This window comes from Peromyscus californicus, unplaced genomic scaffold (genome assembly GCF_007827085.1).
Source record: "Peromyscus californicus insignis strain IS unplaced genomic scaffold, ASM782708v3 Scaffold_10__1_contigs__length_136768540, whole genome shotgun sequence".
Taxonomy (NCBI): domain Eukaryota; kingdom Metazoa; phylum Chordata; class Mammalia; order Rodentia; family Cricetidae; genus Peromyscus; species Peromyscus californicus.
The window spans coordinates 72,188,221-72,194,343 of record NW_026294391.1 but is presented as its reverse complement, the minus strand read 5'-3'; the positions used below and the strand labels follow the sequence as shown (position 1 = coordinate 72,194,343).

The window sequence follows — 6,123 nt, the reverse complement described above, 5'->3', positions numbered from 1 at the left end:
GGGGTATGTGTGGCAGTGGGGGGCTATGTGCACATGAGCAGGTAGGGGCTGAGACCAGAGGGTTTTGATTCCTATAGTTGGAGCTACAGGTGATTGTGAGCTGCATGCTGTGTTCTGGGAACTGAATTCAGGTCCTCTGGGAGAGTAGAACTCATTGTTAACCACTGTGTCATTTCTCTAGGTATACATTTCTTCTTAAATTGCCTCAAACATGTAAATATAAGCTTTCTTGAGGCACTCTCTCATGAGCCAGATCTCCCATGCAGTCCAGTCTTGGTGTGAAAGTCAGTCCCAGTCTGCCCTCACCCTTCTCTGCACTACTATTTGGCTTTCCTGTCAAGATGCCTAATGAAGTGCACCATGGAGTGGAAGAGGTAGAAATCACTCAGCTCATGTATGTTATCATCAATCCTTTCTACTCAAACCAAGAAAATTTCCTTCTGTAGTTGATCTTTAATGTTTCTGATGCCTTGGATAAGATTCACGATGAAAGTCTGACAGATCCTTCAAAGTTCAACAGTGGTAAAGAACTGAAAATTGACATCATCCTCAACCCTCAGGAGTGTACCCCGACTTTGTTGGACACAGACATTGGCATGACCAAGGCTGATCTCATAAATAACTTGAGAACTATTTCTAAGTCTGGCACAAAAGAATTCATGAAGTCTCTCCAGGCTGGTCCAGACATCTCTGTGATTGCGCAGTGTGGTATCTGATTCTACTTGGTAAATCCAGTGACAGAGAAAGTGGTTGCTATCACAAAGTACACTCATGCTAAGCAGTATGTCTGGGAGTGTTCTGCTCATGGACCCTTCAGTTGGTTCAGACCATTGTGAGCTCATTGGCTTCGTTATCAAAGTGATCCTCACCTCAAAGAAGACAAGAGAGAATACCTAGAGGAGAAGAGGGTCAAAGAAGTAGTGAAGAAACACTCACAGTTCATAGGCTACCCCTTCACCCTCTATTTGAAGAACAAAAAAGAAAACGAGATCAGTGATGATGAGGTAGAGCAAGGAGAGGTGAGAAAGAGAAGGAAGATAAGGATGAAGAGGAGAAGCCTACGACTAAGATGTGGGATCCAATGAGGAGTACAACAATGGCAAAGATAACAAAACAAAAACAAAGAAGAAACACATGGATCAGGAAGAGGTGAATAAGACTAGCCTATTTGTACCATAAACCCTGATGACATCACTCAAGAAGAATATGGTAAATTCTAGAAGATCCTCCCCAGTGATTGGGAAGACCACTTGGCAGTTAAGCACTACTCTACTGTTAGAATTCAGGGCATGGCTCTTCATTCTTTGATGATTTCCCTTTAACCTTTTTGAGAACAAGAACAACATCACATTGTATGTCTGTCATATGTTTATCATGGACAGCTGTGATAAGCTGGTACCTGACTACCTCAGCTTTATTTGTACTTTTATTTTTTTATTTGTTTAATGTTTATGGATGATTTGTTTGCATGTATGTCTATATACCTTATAGTACCTAGTGCCTACAGAAGCTAGAAGAGTGTATCAGATCCCTAGAGACTAGGGTTACTAAGGTAGTGGCCTTGTGGATGCTGGAAATTGAATCTGAATCATGTGGAAGAACAGCAAGAGCTCTTAATTGCTGAGCCATCTCCCTAGCCCAGAAGAACTCTTAATATTAAGATATACTAATATTTAGCCTGTACATTAGTATCTGACAACACTTAAGCTTGTATTTCAGTACTATGCAGACTAGTGCACTATAAGTTACTCAGCAACTGTTTGGCATTGGTCAATTTGTTGAACCTTTTTAAAATATAAAGTTACTAAACTAAGGGTTTATTTATTTATGTATATGGGTGTTTTCTCTGTATGTATGCACACCAGAAAAGGTAACCAGACCCCATGGACTATAGTCATCAGCAGTTATTAGCCCCCATGTTGGTGATGGGAATTTAACTCAGGACATTTGGAAGAGCAACCAGAGCTCTTAACTGCTGAGCCATCTATCCAACCTTCATTTAATATTTTTTACACTATTTTTTGCCTAATTTTCTTTATCCCTAAAATGGGAATACAGTGATTGCTGATCCATATAGATTGTATTGAGGAAGATGTAAGTCACTAAGCAACAAAACACAATATATGGTCAAAATTTTTCTCGTTAGAAGTGTTATAGCTATAGTTAGTATAGTTTTATATAAATAAAATCATAATATAGGATATATTTCTTTTCTATTATATAATATTTTTAAATTTATCTATTTTACATCCCAACTCCAGTTTTCCCTCATTTCTCCCCTCCCATTCCCTCCTCCTATGTCTCCTCTGCCACCCAAAACCATGCCTCCTCTGTTTCTGTTTAAAAGGGGGCAGGCCTTTCATGGGTATCAACAAAGCATGTCATATCAAGTTGAGGCAGGACTAAACATCTTCCCTTGTCTTTAGGCTGGTAAAGGCAAACCAGTATGATGAATAGGTTCCCAAGAGCCAGCCAAAGCATTAGGGACAGCAAGACCCAGCAATACCACTTTGGACATATACCCAAAGAATGCTCAATGATACTATAAGAACACTTCCTCAAATATGTTCATAACAGCTTTATTTGTAATAGCCAGAACATGGAAACAACATAGATGCTCTTAACTGAAAAACAGATAAAGAAAATGTGGTACATTCATACACTAGAGTATTACTCAAGTGTTAAAAACAATGACAGCATGAAATTTGAAGGTAAATGGATGAAACATGAAAAAAAAAATCATCCTGAGTGAGATAAGCCAGATCCAGAAAAACAAACATGGTATGTAGTCACTGATAAGTGAATATTAACTGTAAAGGATAACCATGCTACTATCCACAGTCTCAAAGAGGCGACATAATGACAAGTGCCCAAGGGGAGACACATAGATCTCCCTAGAAAGAGGAAATAGAATAAACCTCCAGACTTGGGGAGGATGGGGATGGGAACTTGAATGTTTGGGTTGATGGGTAGGTGGAGGGAGAGTCTACTGAAAGAGATGACTGGAAAGGGGGGAGCTTTGGGGGGCTAGGTAGAAAACTGGTGTAAGGGAATCTCCCAGGAATCTACAAGGATGACCCCATCTAAGACTCCTACCAATAGTGGTTATGTAGCCTGAATTGGCCATCTCCTGTGATCAGATTTGTGACTACCTCAATTGTCATCAGAGAATCCTCATCCAATAACTGATGAAAACAGATACAGAGACCTACAGCCAAACATTATACAGAGCTCAGAAATCCTGCTGAAGAGAGGGAGGAAAGATCATAGGAGCCATAGGGGTCAAGGACATCACAAGAAAATCTACAGAAACAACTAACCTGGCTCATAGGAACTCACAGAGTCTGAAGCAACAACCAGGGAGTCTGCATGGGACCAAGCTAAGCCCTCTAACATATATGTGACAGTTGTTTAGCTAGGAGTATTTGTGAGACTCCTAACAATGAGTACCTCAACTTCATCTGTGGTGCTGTTAACTCTAAGTACCTGCCCCTGAATATCTCTGGAGAAATGCTCCAGTGGAGCAAAATCCTGAATGTTACCCCAAAAACATTGTGAAGGAGTGCCTTGAGCTCTTTTCTGAGTTGGCTGAAAACAAAGAGAATGACTAGAAATTTCCCAAGTCATTCTCCAAGAATCTAAAACTTGGAATCCCTGAAGATTCCACTGTGAGCACCTCTCTGAGCTCTTCAACTATCACACCTCTCAGACTGGAGATGAGTGCCCTGTTTGGATATGAGTCTTTCATGAAGTCGACACAAAACTCCATCTACTTTATCACTGGTGAGAGCAAAGAGCAGGTGGCCAGCTCTGCCTTTGTTGAGCATATGCAGAAGCATGACTGTGAGGTGGTGAGTGTATATCACTGAACCAATTGATGAGTACTGTGTGCAGCATCTCAAGGAATTTGATGCACAGAGCCTGCCTGGTCTTGCTGATTAAGGAAGGCCTGGAGCTAGGAAAAAAAGAAGATGGAGGAGAGCAAAGCAAAGCTTGAGAATCTCTGCAAGCACATGAGGGGGATCTCTCAACATTAATGAAGATGAGGTGACAGCAGAGAATCCCAGTGTTGCTGTTCCTGATGAGATTCCCCATTCAAGGGAGATGAGGTAATGAAGATGCCTCTTGAATGGAAGAAGTAGAACCCTTGGAAGCCTATGTCCTTTATTATAGTTTCTCTGTGGCTACCCCTGCAGCCTTGACTGGACCTGACCCACCTAGTACTCTGTTCTTGTCTAGAGGGTTTCTTCTACTCTGTCTTTGTGCCTTAAGGCAAGAAAATCTCCCACATAATAGCAGGGATGCATATTGTGCATTATTCTTTTTGTGTTTTATTTTGTTCTGAAATTAAAATTATGAAAAATTAAAAGTATAAACATAAATAAGCAGTATAAATAATATAAGCCCTAGGTAATTAAAAAAATCATGGAATGTGAACTACTCCCCCATCCTTATCCAGAGGAAGTTGGGTCACTGGTTTATCTAAATGAATACTTTTACAGCTATATTCAAAGATAGGAACACTAAGATGTGCCAGTCTACAAAAACACATGATTTCACCATGTGATATCTATGACATATGGTTTTGTAAGTGGTCTAATCTTTCAATGTACCCACTACTACATCTGAGACTGAAAGCAGTTATTTTTTCTGGTACCTAACTAGGACAAAACAGTATGTAGTTTAGTTTCTTTGCTTAGAAAAGGAAGCAGATTTAATATCATTCCTGTAAAGTCATAAGGTACCACAAGTACTTTGCCAAATATATCCAACCCGTGTAATATTCATCCTCAGGTGGCTGAAGTCGGTGAAAGCAGCTAAGCTAGCGTCCACACTGGCATACTGCGCATATGCGGGTGGGCTTTGTGATGTCATTGACTGCCAGCTAACTAGGCAAAAATTTTCAGAAGCACTTGGACAACCAACCGCCGCTTTGGCTTTCCTAACCCTGGTTGTGTTGTGCCCTTGATCACCGGTGGCAAAGAAGTTTCAAGAGGAAGCAGAGTGCCTACAGGCAGTGGAAGTGTCAACCTCCACATGTCCATGCCTCCATTGGGTCTGGATGATCTGTGACTCACGCCTACTTTGGTGGATTTGGCCTGATAGTGTTGGACATTATCAGTTGATCCCACAATGCTTCTGTTCTTCAGGCTGTCGTGTAAGCTGGAAATCAACTTCCCCTCTTTTTATGTGCTAATGCTCAGTGTGCACATGCAGATTAAGATTGAGCTGCGCTGAAGGCTGTCCCTTAACGGAAGGAATCACTCCAGGCTCACCAAATCGAAGACCTTAAAACATGACTGGTAGAAAGACCCTGATCATCAGCCTGGCAAAGGTGAAGAGGCCTGGAGGAGATGGACTTAACAAATTATTATGCAGCTTTAAGAAAATAACACCGAAGAGAAGCCTTTGCCCAGCAGAATTGCCTTTTTCGATGAGTCAGCCTTCAGTTGAAGAAGAAAAAACAAAGACTATCTGTATGGAATATCTTGATGTTGAGGAGTGCCTTGACTTTGGCAGTATTTTAGAGAGAGACTGTCCAAGGAAATGCCACACAAAGCTGGACAGCCATGGAGAACAAAGCCTCAATGGAGAGCCTGCGTGTCAAAATGACCAGACCAAAGAAAATCTTAAGAAATGGGAAGATTTAAGAATGATCCTATCAGGTGCTTATTTTGATGGGTCAGATACTGCCTTGCCTGCATTCTGAGCTGTTCACAGCATCCTATGCTTGTCTTAAAGTTCTCGTGAAAGATGAGAAAAGATGTGGGCTCTTTTATTTGTGACCATTTATAGTTCATGATGTCAGGGCAAGTAATAAAATAAAAAACCACATGAACTACAGATAATACTGGGATTTCTTGCTGTATTGACCTTTCATATTATCAATCTCTTCTGTTGTAGTTGAGGGACCAGCCGAATAAAAAAAAAATGGGTTATTGTAAAACATTCTTAGATTTTTTTCTTTCATAGACATTCAGTTCCTGCATTGATTTGTATGACTAGACAAATATTACTCCTTGATAAGGAAAGAAATTTTGATCATGCTGTGTTTTATTTGTGAGAAAGAGCTTATATGGTTCTGTGGAAATCAGAGGTTGATGTTGTTTTTTTCTTCCATTG

At 40.6% G+C, this 6,123-nt stretch overlaps 1 pseudogene; it reads left to right on the top strand.

The window, feature by feature from the left end:
• Positions 1–341: 341 nt before the first annotated feature.
• LOC128116971 (heat shock protein HSP 90-beta-like) lies at positions 342–5,528 on the top strand (annotated as a pseudogene).
• Positions 5,529–6,123: the final 595 nt, after the last annotated feature.